General features: G+C 37.6%; 1 pseudogene; it reads right to left on the reverse strand.

The window, feature by feature from the left end:
• Positions 1–10,238: 10,238 nt before the first annotated feature.
• On the reverse strand, positions 10,239–11,240 carry LOC110208839 (heme oxygenase 1 pseudogene; annotated as a pseudogene).
• Between the last annotated feature and the right edge of the window lie 5,766 nt (positions 11,241–17,006).

The raw sequence follows: 17,006 nt of genomic DNA on the forward strand, positions 1-17,006 counted from the left end.
AATTGCACTCATTTCACATGCCAGCAAGGTTATACTTATGACTCTGCAAGCTCGGCTTCCGCAATATGTGAACCAAGAAATACTAGAAAAATAGGCTGGTTTTCAAAGATGCAGAGGAACTAAAGACCACATTGCCAACATTCACTGGATTACAGAGAAAGCAATGGGGTTCTAGAAAACAAAACAAAACAATACATCTATTTCTACTTCATTGACTACATGAAAGCCTTTGACTATGTGGATCATGACAAAATCTGGCAAGTTCTCGAAGAGATGGGAGTACCAGATCGTCTTTCTTGTCTCCTGAGGAACCTGTATGCAATTTGAGAAGCAACCCTTAGAAGTGAACATTGAACAAATGACTATTTCAAGATTGGAAAAGAAGTGAGACAAGTCAATATATTGTTACCTAATTTAACTTATATGCAGAGTACGTTATGCGAAATGCCAAACTGAATGAATCAAAAGCAGGAATTAAAGTTGCTGGGAGAAATATCAACAATCTCAGATATGCAGATGATACCACTTTGATGGCAGGAAGTGAAGAAAAATTAAGAAACCTCTCAATGAGGGTGAAAGAGGAGCATATAAAATCTGGCTTGAAACTTACTTAACATTAAAAAAAAAATTAAGATCGTGGCAACAGGCCCCATCCCTTCCCTGCAAATAGAGGAAGCAGAAATGGAAGTAGTGTCAGATTTTATGTTCTTGGGTGCAAAGATCACCATAGGCAGTGATTGCAGCCATGACATTAGAAGACTCTTACTCCTTGGAAGAAAAACTATGGCTAATCTGGACAACATACTAAAAAGCAGAAACATCACCTTGCTGACAAAGGTCCATATAGTCAGAACTGTTTTTTCCAGTAATAATGTTTGGCTTTGCGAGTGAGACTACAAGGAAAGTTGAATGCCACTGAATCAATGCTTTCAAAGTGCAGTACTGGAGAAGACTTTTGAGAGTCTCTTGGACAGCAAAGAGATCAAATAAGTCAATACTTAAAGAAATTAATTCAGACTACTCACGGGAAGGACAAATACTGAAGCTGAAGCCTAAATACTTTGGCCACACAGTGAAAAGACAGGACTCACTGGAAAAGACTGTGATGTTGGGAAAGATCAAAGGCAAAAGGAGTATAGGACTGCAGAGGATGAGATGGATAGAAAGCGTCATGGAAGCAATGAACATAAGCTCCCAAACCTGTCCTATTACTCCTAACTTTTGTCCTTAATTCTAAACTCTCTCTGTCTCTCTGTTTCTTCCCCTTCTGTCTCTTCTCTCTCTCGCTCTATGTATCTTTCCCACGTATATATGTAATGCACATATATTTACACACAAATACATATATGTGCATATTATATGTGTGTGTATATGTGTGTGTGTGTGTGTGTGTGTGTGTGTGTATAGACACACACACATGTGATTTTGTGGCTTCCCCCTTTTAGAATATGCCGTCTTGGCTTTTGTATTTATATCTCCAGTGCTTAGACCATCGCTTGGCACATCCTAAGTGCTCAATAAATGTTTTTTTTCATTAATTTATCCATGTTTCATAGAAACTGGTTGTCAGTGATCAGTAACAAAAGTACCATCATTTCCCAGCTTCAGCAGCCTGGGCCTCAATTACAAATCTGAGTTCTGTAGCTTATGACAGAAACCAGAGAGCTCACTTCTTTGAATCTAGCCTCTCTATTTGACAAGTACGGAGGCAGGGTGGGGGGGGGCAGCAATCTGGTCAAATGCTACTACTTCATGGAATAGCTCTAAACTTAGCATTCTAACAACTTCATAACATTCAAGGGCCAATCATACTGAAAAAACCACTTTCAGCATCACTTATAAGAGCCTTGTGAAAATCTTAAAGTGAAAGAAAAGCAAAAAGAGAGTTGCTCCATACAAATATGATGTAACTTGGACACTGGGACATGCTGCTTATGGTACAGCCAAATCATAATAACAACAAATATATTAAACCAAAAGTAGAGATTTCTAATATCTTCTGTCATTTCTTTCTCTACCTGAGATTGCCAGGTTGGGGTTATGTAGGAGTTTCTCATTCAGATACTCAGAACAATTTCTGTGAACTTTACTTAAGAATAAATTTTGCTTTTTACTTGACAAACTAGACAATTTTTTTTTGTTAAATTTTGTGATGCTTCATCTGAAAATGCTTCTCTAATTTTTCCAAAGCCATGGGATAATCAATTCAAATTTGGTCATATACCTCCCAAATATGCATCAGACACACTAGAATCCGACTCAGATTGGAGAGGGTTATTGCCATATTTGTACTTCTTCATTTGGGATTCAGTACTGCAATTAGATTTGTGAATATTTGTTTCAGTCAGTCTCCAGGATTAGAAGTTTTAGTTTATTGTTGCTTCAAACTTACCATTTTGCCTAATTATTTACAATGAGTTTTGGTAGAAAAAATTTATAAAAGAAAAAAACACCCTCAATCTAAGAATATGAATAAACAGTGATTATTATATATGCACTCTGCTGAGACAGACTGAAGATCCACTGATTATACAACACATATTGGGGGGTGCTTTTGATGATTGATTTTAGGGTAACAAAAAGCCAATTTTTCCATCATATTTTTTTTCACCAACATCTGATGTCTTACATATCTCCTATATATAGGCAGTTCCTTATAGAGACACCTAGGTGATGTAGTAGATAGAGTACTGGGCCTGTAGTCAGGAAACCTGACTTCAAGTCCAGCCTCAGATACTTCCTACCTATGTGACCTTGGGCAAATCACTTAACTTTTATTTGCCTCAGTTTCCTCATCTGTAAAATAGGGATAATATTAGTCTCACCTCCCAGGGTTGTTTTGAGGATCAGATGGCATAATAATTGTAAAGTGTTTAGCATAGTCTCTGGCACATAGTAAGCACTATATAAAAGTTAGGCTTTAGCTGTTGTCTCCCGAAAGCATGTATACTGCATGAATGTCACAGGCAGCAAAGTTTATGATTTTATTGTTTGTCTTTACCCCTAATGCCAATTTTTTTCTTCATCTTAGTTTTTTGGAACTCAGTTTGAGAAATACTTCCCAAGGACAACAATTCTGTCTAGAATGCTGCCTCAGTCTCCTCATCTGTAAAATAATTATAATAATAAGGAAAGGCAAATTAGACAATATTCCATGGACTTACCTTCTAAATATCCCATAAGAAGGAATTAGCTCAAAGTGAAGAATCAACAGAACCTAAGAAAATGCTTTTTGAGGACTAAAGACTGAATGTTGAAGGAAGATGAAAGGCAGGACCTCAGAGAGTTAAGAAGAGAATTCAGGGTGGTGTCACAGAAACTAATAAAGACAGAATGGTCATATACTAAATAGTGGTCACATGAAATGATAATTGAGAATAAGTCATTGAATTTATTGATTAGAAGAACATTGGTGAGCTCAGAGTGAATATTTTCTTTAGAGTGCTGAACCACTGAAATCAGATTTCAAACCCAAGGAATGACAGGCAGCTTGTCATAAAGAAGAAAGAGGGAGCCAACACTCAGAATCAGGAAGACCTAAAATGAGATGACATTTGTAAAGTTCTATGTAAATGCTATCATTGTTGTTATTATTATTAATATTATTATTGTTGTTGATGCTATTATTTAGCTGAGTTAAGTCCTGTGTATGGAACACGAGTTCGAGAGGTTGACCTTGTTGTACAGTTGTTTCAGTCATGTCCAACCCTTTGTGACCCCATTTCTTTCAATACTCAGCTCAGATACCATTTTCTCCATGAAGCATCTTCTGATGACTAGCTGCTCCTGCTTCCCTGACCCAATTACCTTGTATTTATTTTGGATGTATCTTTTATATAGTGATAGAACATAAGTTCCTTGAAGGCAGGGAATGTTTTGTTTTTGTCTTTGTATTCTAGTGTCCACCATAGTTCCTGAATCACAGTAGGTGCTAAATAAACACTTGTTGATTGATGATTAAATAGTTGCTGATCTTCATTGATAGAGGCAATTTTCTCACTAGGAATTCCATTCACCAGTGAAATCACAGGAATGGAAAAAAAAAGATTCTTTTTAAAAAATAATGAACATATAGGATTCAAACTTAGGTCTTACTGATTCTAAGTCCAGAGCTCTCCCTACTGAGCCACCTAATCTAGAGATCTCCAAACTATGTTTAAAACCTCAGAAATAATTGCTTTGGATTTGGCAATGCATCTTTTCATTCACTATTACTTGGAGGTGGGAGGGAGACTGGAAGTAGTGGGTATAATTGGCAAGGAAGAAGATTTCAGCTTAATATAAAGACATGATAAGAGGCAGATTGCTTTATGGCAGGCTGGCCCTTGACACATGCTAGCTGTGTGACCATGGGTAAGTCACTGAAATTTTCACTGCCCGGCACCAGTGTTCTCTAAGCTATATCAACAATGCACTGCTATTAGTAAAACTTTTTGTTCATTTATAAATCATATGTGTACTAAAGATACATTATGAAACACAAAAATAGATATTAAAAAAGAAATGAAGAAATAAACAATTTTAAAATATGTTATTTATTGATGGTACCAAAACCATTTAGCTGTCACTAAACTATTCATTTTAAATACAAACAGTATGATTAAATATGCTTTGTTATTTTTAAAAAAACCTCAAACATTTGTATGTTCTGGAAGATTAGGCAGAGTTTTAAATAATAATTATTTGACTAATTCATTATTCCATCAGTTTGATTTATGTAGTTAGCCAAGCATGTGAATTTGCTATTTCATTGAAAGATACACAAGACAACAATTAATAATGGGCAATAAATCAGTGAATGTTTTTATATTAATTAGAACTGATAGGAACTGAATCCCTGAGTTTAATGATAGAATGTAGGGACCTCCCAGATTTGCACATTCCTTCTCCCTGTTCAGAACTGCATCTTCTCTGCAATGTATAGACTTAGAAGATACCTAGAACAGTGAGAGATATTGGCTTGACTGGAGCCTGTATGTGACAGAGGCAGGACATGAAACCCAAGACTTCCCAGGTCTAAGGCCAGCTCCCTATTTACTATTGTCAAAGTGCCTCTCCCAATTTTTCCTGCTTTTTATGTGGTTTCCTTGAAAGTTATTTCATTTCATACTTTATTTGGAATTGTGTATTATTGCTGTTGCATTTTATTTACATAACTAGTTTTAGACAATTACATTCCAGCTAGACAAGGCTAGCAGATGCTGTCCAAACTCTCTCTGCTCTCTCCTGCCTCTAAGGATTTGTGTGGTCTCTACTCCAAGCCTTGGATTTGCCACTCCCTTTTCATCTAAAGTCTTTTCCCCTTAAGATTCAGACTGGGTGAGCTTCTTCCTTGATCCTCCTGCCTTTAAGTTTTCTCCTAAATTGTTCTTGGGCCCTTTGTATTTCAACCTAGCACTTGTCTAACCTACCCAGCATCAAGGGTTTGTTTTTGGTTTTGGTTTTTTATGTGTGTACATGATCCATAAGTTCAGGGATTGTATCTTTATCTTTGTAGTGTCAATGCCTAATCAATAAGCATGTATTAAGAGCTTGCTATGTGCCAGGTACTATGCTAGGTACTAATGGTACAAATAAAAAAAGTAAGATAATTCCTCTTCTCAAGGAACTTATATTTTCCTAGGGAGGAAGTAATACATTCTCAGATGAGTAAATATAGGTTACATACAAAGTAAATACACAGTGATTAGGAGGGGGGGCTAACAACTGGGGGAAATAAAGAAAAAATGAAAGAGATGGGAGATGGGCATTAAGGAGGGAAAGGAATCTAGACATGGGGCACAGAGAAGGGAGACAGGATACCTGGGATGGGATGGATGCATGTATCACATTGCAGTTTGAGATGGTACCACTGAGTAGCCAACCTATCTATGTTTGATGAATTTCTCCAGATTTAACTGGGCTATTCCTCAGAAAGCAGATTCAGTCTTTTGTTGGATTCCACTGGCAAATTCTACTGGCATAAATAAAGGCTTCATAAATCCATGGTCACCTCCATATCATGAAGATGCATCAAAATAAGACTTTGTGAAGGCTACTTAGGGTCAGATAATGGTTTTTTGTCAATATGGCAGTGACTCATGTTCAGGTAAGATCACAGAGCTAGAATTGAAAGGAACCTTAGAGATGATTTAATCCAATCGGCTCATTTCACAGATAAAGAAACTGAGTACCAGGGAGGTCTTACCTAAGGTAATCCAGATAGTAAGTGGAAGAATAGGAACTGAATTCAGGGCCCATGACTCCAAGTTCAGCCTCTTTCTACTACACCAGATTGCCTTCTTATGAATTGGCTTAGAGGGTGTCTGAGATCTGTTTCTTCTACCTCTGAGATTCTGTAATATATCTGCTAACACCTCTTATAACACAATTTCTATGACATGAATGAGAGACTCATCATAGTTTTTGGTTTTCTCTTTTGTCAGTGGAAGTGTTGAGAGACATGAATTTTCCCCTAAGAACTTCTTTAGCTCAAAATTTTGGTATGTTGTATCATTGTTATTTTGTTTGATGAAATGTTCTGTTACTTGTTCTTTGGTGCAGTGGCTAGAGTCAGGAAGACTCATCTATGTGAGTTCAAATCTGGCCTCAGATACTTACTAGCTGTGTGACCCTGGGCAAGTCACTTAATCTTGTTTGCCTCAGTTTCCTCATCTGTAAAATTAGTGGAGAAGGAAATGGCAAACCACTCCAGTATATTTGCCAAGTAAACCCCAAATGGGGTCATGAGAGATGGACACAACTAAAAAACAACTGAACAACAACATTTAGTCTCCAATTACAATTTAATCTTCTATTCAAAAGCCTTTATTGAATATAAATTTTTATTATATTTTTGTAGCTAAAGGATATTTTTACTATTTCTGCTTTTCTGAATTTATGAGACTTTTATGCACCATTACACTGTCAATTTTTGAAAAATTCAATGCACAGGTTAAAATACATACATACACACATACACACACATATACACATACACACACACACACATATATATATATATACACATACACACACACACACACACACACACACACACACATATATATATATATTCCCTTATTCAGTAATTGCCAAAGATCTATCCTATCTTACTTTTCTATTACTTTTCTAAAGTTCTACTCCAGTCCTTAAACCATGTCTCATTTATATATTTTTTGTCAAATTTAACTAATTCTGCAAGGGATACAGTGAGGTCTCCCATTAGGTTTACTGTCTATTTCTCCCTACAATTCAATTACTTTTTTAAAAGTATTAATTTACTATGCCATTTGGTACATATATATTAAGTATCACTATTTATTGATTATCTATGGTGCCTATAAGTATAATGTAATTTCACTGCTTAGCTCTTTAATCATGTCTATTTTGATTGTTAACTTTGTCTGAAATCATTATTGCTAACCCTACTTTTTAGAGTTCACCTGAAGCGTAATTCTTACTGAGAACCAAATAGACCCTAAATAGATATTATCAAATGTGCTAGTAACTGGCCTCCTGTAAGATCCCAGGTGATTCCCCTCCACTGCACCACTGCCTCCAAGTTTGTCTTTCCTCTTGACGAGGCTCAGATGTGGGATTTCTGAGCACTAACCTGCTTGGTTACTGATCTGGCCCAGCCTCCTGATATGGCCTAGGGACAAGACTTCTGGGCACTGTACTGCCAGGTGCTGATCTGGTCCTGTCTCCTACTGTAACCTGGACTGAGTTCGCCTGGTTTATGTTCTCAGCACTGGTGTCTAGTCCTGTCTCCTTTAGTGGATCTTGGCTGCTTATTTGCTTTGCCTCCTGCCTTCTCCAGCTTTTCTCTCCTCAGAGCCTCTCTAGGATTCCAGGAGTCCAGACTGGCTTAAAGCCTTTACTCTTGATTTTCTCATTGAACTTTCTGATATGTGTGTAGAGAATCTGGTCTCCTCTAGGTCCTAACATACCTCATTATTCCCACAGTACCTGAGTTTGTGACTTTCTCCTGTGACTGAATTCAGAGGCTAATTGAAGATGACCATTGTTTAAATTTTTTTTTCTTTAATTCTTTTAAAAACCACCTGTGGCAATGACAGGAGCTGTCCAGTTCTGACCAGTTTCAAGCAGCCTAGAAGACATGTGTAGGTGAATGTAGCTGACATAAAAACACAGGAAACAGAGTGCAGCAAATTGTGTAAAGTCATAGTAAAGCTCAGACCTTCACAAAAATTATTTTTGCCTTCATCCCTGGAGCCATTTCTCCTTGCTCCCTCTTCTAACTCTATTCTGACCCCACTTCCTTCCAAACAGGGCAAATAAATCACAGACCTCTCTGGGTCTGAGTTTTCTTATCATAAAATGAGGCAGGGTTGGGCAAGAAGACCTTTAAGGTCCCTCCTAACTTTAAATCTATATTTCTAAGTGATTGAGCATGGAGCCCCATCTGCAGAAAGAGCCAAACATCTCCCCCATCAGAATTATAATGGGTCTCTACTGCATGAAATGAAGCGACCCAATGTGAAAAGAAGAAAGAGAAAAGAGTGAGTAACAAAATATCATTTTTATTCTCCAATAACAACCATTTTTATACTATGATTGGCATTTTGCATCTTCATGAGTCAGTCTTAGCTTTGGGAAGTGGGGAGAGAGGAGATCGGAGGAAGCAATCAAAGTATAATATTCAGGCCATTGCATTTTATGACCTTATTAAGTCAATTAGTCACTCTATGCTATGAAAGGCTCAGTGCCAGCTTAGTGATGGCAAACAATAAACTGTTCTGCATTTCCTAATAAAAATGGATAAATTCATACTATTAGGAGTTTTATGTATTTCTATTAAATTCTTGTTGGAGTGTCAAGTAGTAAAGTGTTTTGCATTTATCCTGACAACATGAATTCCAAATTCAAACCATCAGTTCAATGTCAGGGCCATCATCACCATTACTTTTCGTGAAAATGATAGAAATAAATATTCTTGAGGAGAAAAAAAAGTTTCCTAGGGCAAAAACCGCTTTGCTCCTTTCACTCTTTTTATGATTTTTTTTTATAGTCAGGTGCTTTAAGGACATTTATAGGCAAGCTCATCATACTTCCTTTAGGAATATAAACAGGAAGAATCACCATCCACTTCTTACAGTTTGAGTCATGGACATGATGAGTTAAGAAACTTCTCGGGTCATATAGTGAGACAGATAAAGTCAGGAAGGCAATCTAGATGCCTGGGCAGGGTTGTGTTCCAGGCTTAGACATCACTAACTAGTCCTTTATAAGGAATGGCTCTGCTGGGGGATCAGAATAATCCTTTAAAGCCAAATCTGCTTGTATTTAGAGGGAATCACCTGTGTGGTATCATTTTGTGGGTATCAAACAAAGAAAACAAAGTCAAAATATAACAAATCCTCCCATCAATCAAATTTCTGGCAGTGCCTAAAATCCTTCCATAAGAAACTACTTTAAAGTGTTGAAGATTCTGGGAAAAATTACAAATGTTGTTTGGAAGGGATAATAATTGAGCCACTATCAATCATTAACAACTTAGTTGGAATTAAATTTATTTGATTTGTTGCAATTATCTTGCAGGACCATAAGGCAGCAGGTGAGAACATAGTGGGATTAAGAAAAGGGTCAGCAAAGGATCATATGTCCAGGTTCTTTTTCCTTTTTTTGGAAGTTAAGATAACACTGTTTATTGAAAGTTTATGCAGACAGGCTCAAGGACATCGGCATTGGAACTGTGTTATTCAAACACACACTTAGACACACATACAAGCACACCCAACAAAATGAGGCAAAACCCCTCCCCTGACCTTGGGGGAAACAAAACAAAACAAAACCCAAACATTGTGAAGACTGGACCAAACAAAATCCCACAGAAAACTGGCTTCTAACAAGACACAACATTCTGAACCGCAAAAGCATGAACCAGTCTACAGGCCAAAGGGAAAGTGGTCACTCCTGGGTGGAGCAGGGAAGCACGGGCAACCCAGGAGCTGGGTTCAGGAGGTCATTTCAGGGTTGCAAGTTCGGTCTCTTTCGGAGGTTCTTCGTAGGAACTGGGAGAGAGTGCTACATTTGTGGGGGGGGGCCTGAAGACCCCCTGAAGAATTCACTTCCCTCAGGCCAGAGGTGCTCTGGGTCAGCGTGGGGCTCTCCTCCATCTTTTCCAGTGAAGGAGAACCTGACGCACAAAGACCTGAGTGGATTGTCGTGGACTGGAGGCAGTCCGCAGGCTCAGTCGGGAGGCCACGGGAGGTCACCCCGAAGTGTCTTTTCTGTTTCCTTCACGTGGCTTAGAACCCCATAGAGACAGTGGCGACGATGGAGAGGGTGAAGTTCCAACGGAGGAGGGGCGAGTGGGAGAGGAGACTTTGCTGGGGCTTCTGGGGCAGCAGTCTCTGTGGAAGTTCGGCCTTATCCTTTGTAACCGGCCCTCTTTCGAAGCTCCTGCTTCCCCGAAACGTTTCCATTCTCTTGGTTCTTGGGTAACAACTCCTGCAGCTCCTCAAACATCTGGATGTTCAGGAGGAAGGATTTCTGTGCCTCCTCCACCACCTCTTCTTGGTGTCTGGGCTCATCTCAATGGCGTTCATTCGGGAACGGTAAAGCTGCTTGAATTTGGTGGCGTTGGCGATGGCCGGGAAACTGAAGAAGGTCACCACTTCCCCTGTGCTGGGAAGCCCCAGAGACTTCTGGGCAATCTTCTTAAGGATCTGACCCCCAGAGAGGTCCCCCAGGTAACGCGTGTAGGCGTGGGCCACCAGCAACTTGGGCTTAGTGTGGCCCAGGTCACGAAGACGATTCACATACTTCTCTGTGGCTGTTGTGTAAGGGATCTCCTTTCTCCACTGGCGGCCGTACCCGAACTCCATGTCCTGCTCCAGGGCAGGCGTGCGGTTCAGCTCTTCAGGGAATTAGGCGGGGGCGAGGGCAGGGTGGGTCTTGTTCCGCTCCAGCTCCTCTTCCAAGGCCAAGTAGATGTGATACAGAGAAGACATCACCATCTTGAAGCCTTCCCGGGGCACCTGCCCCTTCTGGAAATTCTTCAGGAATTCCACATTCTCAGCCTGGGTGTGAACCTCCTTTGTGGCTTCTTTCAGGGCCTGTGACAGATCCTGAGGCATGCTGTCGGGCCGCTCTACCTGGACAGTTTCCATCGCGATGTCCTCTTTCTTCTCTGGCCTCTCCCGGCTACTGTTTGCGCTCGCCTGAGTCAGGTCTGGCTTGGCTCCTAGTGCCCGAAGCCGCCCGCTCCACGGTCTCCAAAGTCCCAGGAGCTCAGCGGCATATGTCCAGGTTCTTAACTGGGTGTCTATGAACTTGGTTTAACAACAACAACAAAAAAAGTCTGATAACTCTATTTCCATATTATTTGTTTTCTTGTAGTCCTATTATTTTATTCATTTAGAACCATTCTGAGAAGTTCACAGACTTCAACAGGCCACCAAAAGAATCCATGACACAAAAAACGGTTTAAGAATCCCTAGTAGGTTGAGAATCTATCCTGGAGAGAACCCTTGGTGGGATAATGTATTAGGAAAGCAAGCCATTCAATAGAAACATTCACTCATCTAGAGCATCTTCTTATCTGTCTTGCTATTTCCCTCTTCCAACCTAGATCAGTAGTCACCAGACTCCCCCAGAAGCCATGAGGAACGTATGTAACCCTATTGTAAGGTTATTGTAAGGCTAAGCTGTCCTCAGTGATGAATGAATGAATGAATGAATGAATGAATAAATGAATGCAAATTTCTCTAGATCATGATTATCTAGACAGCCCCAGAACATACTTCATGTTCATCCACCCCAGACAGCTTGTCATTCATATCACCTACCTCTGACACTCCCTTTCCCTCTACACACATTGTCCACCTCTTGCTGTGGGAAGAGTAGTAAAATCAATACTACCATAGGAAACAGTGAAAATCAACTGCCATATGTCTTTATTTACAATTCCTATGACTGAGTCCCTTGACTAAAATTCCCTCCTTGGCCACCACTCCCCTGTATATGTTGTCTGTCCCTTTTTGTATTTTTTAAATTTTATTCTGAGCTTAAGAAATTTGTGTTTATGTAACTAAACATTTATATAACATGAAACTACAAACCTATTACGTATAATTTGCTATTCCTTTTAAATATATACTAAAGTTATGTAACTTTTTATGAAAGCTTCTTAAAGGCAGAGACTGTCTCATTTTATATTTGTGTCCCCAACATCTTGATTAATATTTGTACATAGCATGTGCTTAATAAGTGCTTTATCATTCATTAATTCATAAAAGATAGGTAAATTCATCCAAAATAGAATTGTAAATGATTAGAGGGATAAAATCAGTATTTAATTTATTATAAAGGCTTTTTTAAAAAAATCTCCCATTTTTACCTCTGTCCAAGAGGGAACTATATCAGAGAGCAATCATGCATTTCACACTGAACTTGGGGGCATCCCAGAATTTTTACGTTTTTAAGGGTAGTTAGAGGGATCTGCAATAGCCTATCACTTCTGGAAAACCTACCCAGAAGCCTCAAATTTTGGGGATTTTTTCAATTCTCTTGAATAATATTCAATTCAACAAACATTTATTATACTCCTATGTGTCAGGCACTAGGCTAGGTGCTGGAAATAAACAGACAAAAATGAAAATAGTTCCTATCCTCAAGAAGCTGATATTCTATTGGAGGAATAAAATTATACTAATTATACAAAAGCTTCTTGGTGTCATCTGTGTGGTATGACCCAAGAGTGAAAATTATGATAACTATATTTAGTAATAAATAGTCTTCAAGAGTTTCTTTGGCCAAAAGAAAAAACAAAGAAATCATCATCCTCCAGCTGCTGTGAACTTAGAGAGCCTGGTGCTCAGAAAAGAGGTACATAACATAATTTCAGAGTGTGTTCTAAAAACCTTTATAACTTGGAAGGGCCCACTAAAAATTTGAGCTTCACTGGCAGTCTCCGAGACCCTCGGGTAATTTTTGTACAATGATGAGACACTGAAGCAGTACTTTAGTAGAGGAATAGTAATTCACATTTATATAGTGCTTTAGTTCCAAAGCACTTTATGTCTATAATTTTATTTGATCCTCATAACAAGCCTGTGATATAGGTAATATTAATATTATTCTCATTTTATAAATGAAGAAACCAAGGGTCTAAGAAGCTAAGTGATTTGTCTCAGGTTTATGGTGTGTTGATAAATATTTAACAACCATCTCTTTGGGGGGAAAAACACATTTGCAGGGCACACTTTTAATTTTAAGCTGCATTATTTGCACTTTATTAAGTCCAAACAATCAACAAAACAATAAATCAAACCACCGATTTCTAGTATTTGTTGATTTCTGAAGCATAGATGCTCACACTAAAAATTTATCAATTGGTCATTCTAGGAAATTTCAGCTACTTCCAGTCCATCCCTTCCAAGGTTATGTAGTTAATAATGATAGAGCCAGGACTTCCAACCCAGAACTTCTCATTCCAGATCCAGGGGTCTTTTCACTAACCTGTCTTGCCTTTGAATAATCTGATTTCAGGTCATGTCAGGGAAGGCAGCTGGCCACAGAAATCTTGGAATAATGTTGAGCTAATTTCTTATAGAGATTTGGTGTTTGTTTTCACTATACTATAAGCCAGGTATAGGAGGGAAATAACTTTCTGTAATCTAAAAAATTGAAGTCATTTTGGTCTGAATTTTTTCACACACACATACACATATATATATATATGTACATATGTATGTACATATATACATATGTTCCCCAAATAATATTTTAAGACAACTTTTTAGCATTTTTTCTTGAAGTTTTGAGTTCTACATTCTACCTTCCCTGAGATGGAGAGCAATCATGTAAAACATGATTATTAAGACAATATTAGTCATTTTATTCAAGAAGACTCAAATAAAAAAAAAAGAATGAAGGAAAGAAAGTGAAAATGGTATTCTTTAGCCTGTATTTTATATTCAAACAACAACAGTTCATTCTCTGGAGGTGGACAGTATGCTTCATCATTAGTCCTTTGGGATTGTCTTGGATCATTGTATTGCTGAAAATAGCTTTCATTCACAGTTCTTCATTGAACAATACTGCTGTTACAGTGTATGATGTCCCCCTGGTTCTGCTCACTTCACTTTGCATCAGTTGATGTACCACCCTGCTTGTGATTTCTTTTGGACAATAATATTTCATTACAATTACATATCACAGCTTGTTTAGCTACTCCCCAGTTGATGGGAATCTCTTTGCTTTCCAATTTTTAGCCATTTTGGTGTGAATTAAAACAAAAGGACAAAGGGAAAAATAAACAAGATCTGTATATTAATTTATACATCAGGACTCCTTCAGTTGCCAGGTGATTGGAGTTTTCCATAGTCTCCTTCTGGTAAGCCCAATGCTAGGGATGTATAATTTGCAAGCCTTTTTATTCTGTCTAGAAACTGGCAGCATATGTGTGGAATTCTTTAAAAAGCTAATATTATCTTTTTATCTACATTGCTTCAAAAGTGGGTTTGTGGATTTCAGTTTTATGATGTGCTTGAGACTGATTGACAAAGAACTTTAAAGATCCAAATCTGAGAATGCTAGGGATCAAGAAGAAATCCCTCTTCTATGATATGAAAAAGGTTGGGAAGTCTCAGCTTTCAGTGACCAGGACTACAAAAAATGGCTGAAGGGACTCAGGAGTGAAACTGATGGGGACCTTTTAAAAGCCCAGAATCTGAAGCCATAACAAGCTTGGCCTAAAGGGAACACTTTAAGTTACCTCTTTTCAGCCATAGACAGTGAACAGCCTCCAATTCCCCATATTCAAGTAAAGTAGTTTTTGTACTTTGACAGTGAATTAGCTGAAAGTATAATAACTGAATGGCTCATGGGGGCAGGGGGAGTTTGGGCAGGGCAGAAGACAAAAGTCCACAAAATCATAGATTATTAAAGATGGAAAGGACATCAGAGATCATGGAATTGAACATGTCATTTTCCAGATGTGGAAGCTGATTCACAAGGTTTCCATCTGAAATGGAGGAGCTCCTAACCTTCCCTTGGCTAGTGGTTTAAAGAAGTGATCAGGTGCAAACATGGAGAGCTTTCTTTTGAGAGTGTCCAGGGTAGTTTTCTCTCATTTTTCAAAACATCAAACTGAAAACCTGTAATGAATAAAATCTGAGAAGATCTAAGGAAAGACACCACATTTTTTAAAAACTCTTTAAGGTTTGCAAGGTGCTTTCTCCATGACAACCTTGTGAGGTTGTAGATGCATTTCACAGTGAGGCAGAGGAGCACTGGTTTTCATTAAGTTTGGATTCAGTACTGGATTTAACTCTTAGTATTTGTGTGACACTGGACAAGCAAACCATAACCTCTTTGAAAGTGTCCTTATTTACAAGATGGAGATATTAATATTTGTATTATATCCCAGGTTGAGAGTAGAATGTTCTGTAAACTTCAAGAATATATATGTATATATATATACATATATATATACACACACACACATATATGCATATGTATATATACATACATGTATATATGTATATGTAATATATAGTGATGCAGAAAGAATAATGGATTTGGAGCCAAAGAACCAGCATTCTAAACCCAGCTCTGCTGTTGTCTACCTATGTGACCGTAGCAGCTCATTTAACCTTTATGAGTCTCAGTTTCCTCATCTGTAAAAATGAGGGGCTTAGCCTCTAAGATTATTTCCAAATCTAGATCTAAGAATTTATTGATGAGGGGGCTGAGACTATGGAATTGGGACTTGCCTGTGATCTCATAGCTAGTAAAAATCAGAATTGAGTTTTAACCCAGGCTCTAAGTTCGATACTTTTTCCAGTATATTATGTCCAAATAATTCATATTCTCAGATTTCCTCTAACTTAAAAAAGGGGAAGATTGAATGATTTTTAAAATCTGTGTTCAATATTTGGAATTAAGAGGAATTCTGATTCCTATTTAATTCCTATTTAATCATTATATATATATATATATATATATATATATATATATATATATATATATATATATATATATATATATATATATATATATATATATATATATATATATATGTCTTGCCTTAGCCCTGTGTGAAGAGGTATGGGATAGAGGTGTCTAATTCTTCCCTGTCAAAACCCCCAAGTTTGGGGAGAACCAGACTAAAATGTAATCAGGAAATATTTAGTAAAATAAATAAAATACCACAAAACAGATAGTATTAATTTTTAGTTTATTTTTTCTGGTAGAAATTAGATTTATTTAAAGGATCATCTCAGTGTACTACAATAAGCTCCAAATGGATATGTGAGTTGGATATAAAAGATCACAGAAAGAAGTTAGAGGAGCTGAAGTTTGTTTGGCTTTTGACTGTTCCCTCCTCAGCTTTGCCCTCCCTTTCAAATCCCCTTCACTATTCTACCTTTCTCTCATTCCTTGTTGATTTTAATATATTTCTCACCCAAATTCTGTGTGTGTATATGTATGTGTTCAACCGTCATTTGTCTGATTCAGATCTAATTGAGGTTCATTAGATTCTTGCTCCCCTCATGTTCTCCTTCCTTCATGTTTGAATCCTCTTTTTCTCCAGCACGTCAATTAAGAAGAATAGTTGCTCCCTTGTTTCCTAGTATATTTCTCTTTACTCCTTTTTCTTTTCTCTCTTAAAGTCAACAAAACAGAACAGAACCAAAATATGCTCGGTCCTTATGTTTGTATGTTACTTAACTCCCTCTGTGACCATTAAAGACAGTAGAATTCTGAAAATGAATTCCCATCTTTTCCTATTAGTATATGATCACTTCATCCTTATTTAACTCCTTCCAAATTTCTCAAATGTATTTACATTTCTAAGTTTATCTTGGCTCTTATGTTTGCATTTCAAAATTTCTATGCAAGAAGGCTTGAAAGTCTTCTATTAAAAGTCATTTTTTCCTTCCCACTTTTATAGAACTTTACTCAGTTTGTAGATTGTTATTCTTGTTTTTAATTTTAAGCTTTTAGCAATTGCCTTTTCAGATATCAAATTCCAAGATATTCTCTAGAGTAAT

This window comes from Phascolarctos cinereus, unplaced genomic scaffold (assembly GCF_003287225.1).
Source record: "Phascolarctos cinereus isolate Bilbo 61053 unplaced genomic scaffold, phaCin_HiC Scaffold_2;HRSCAF=192, whole genome shotgun sequence".
Lineage (NCBI taxonomy): Eukaryota > Metazoa > Chordata > Mammalia > Diprotodontia > Phascolarctidae > Phascolarctos > Phascolarctos cinereus.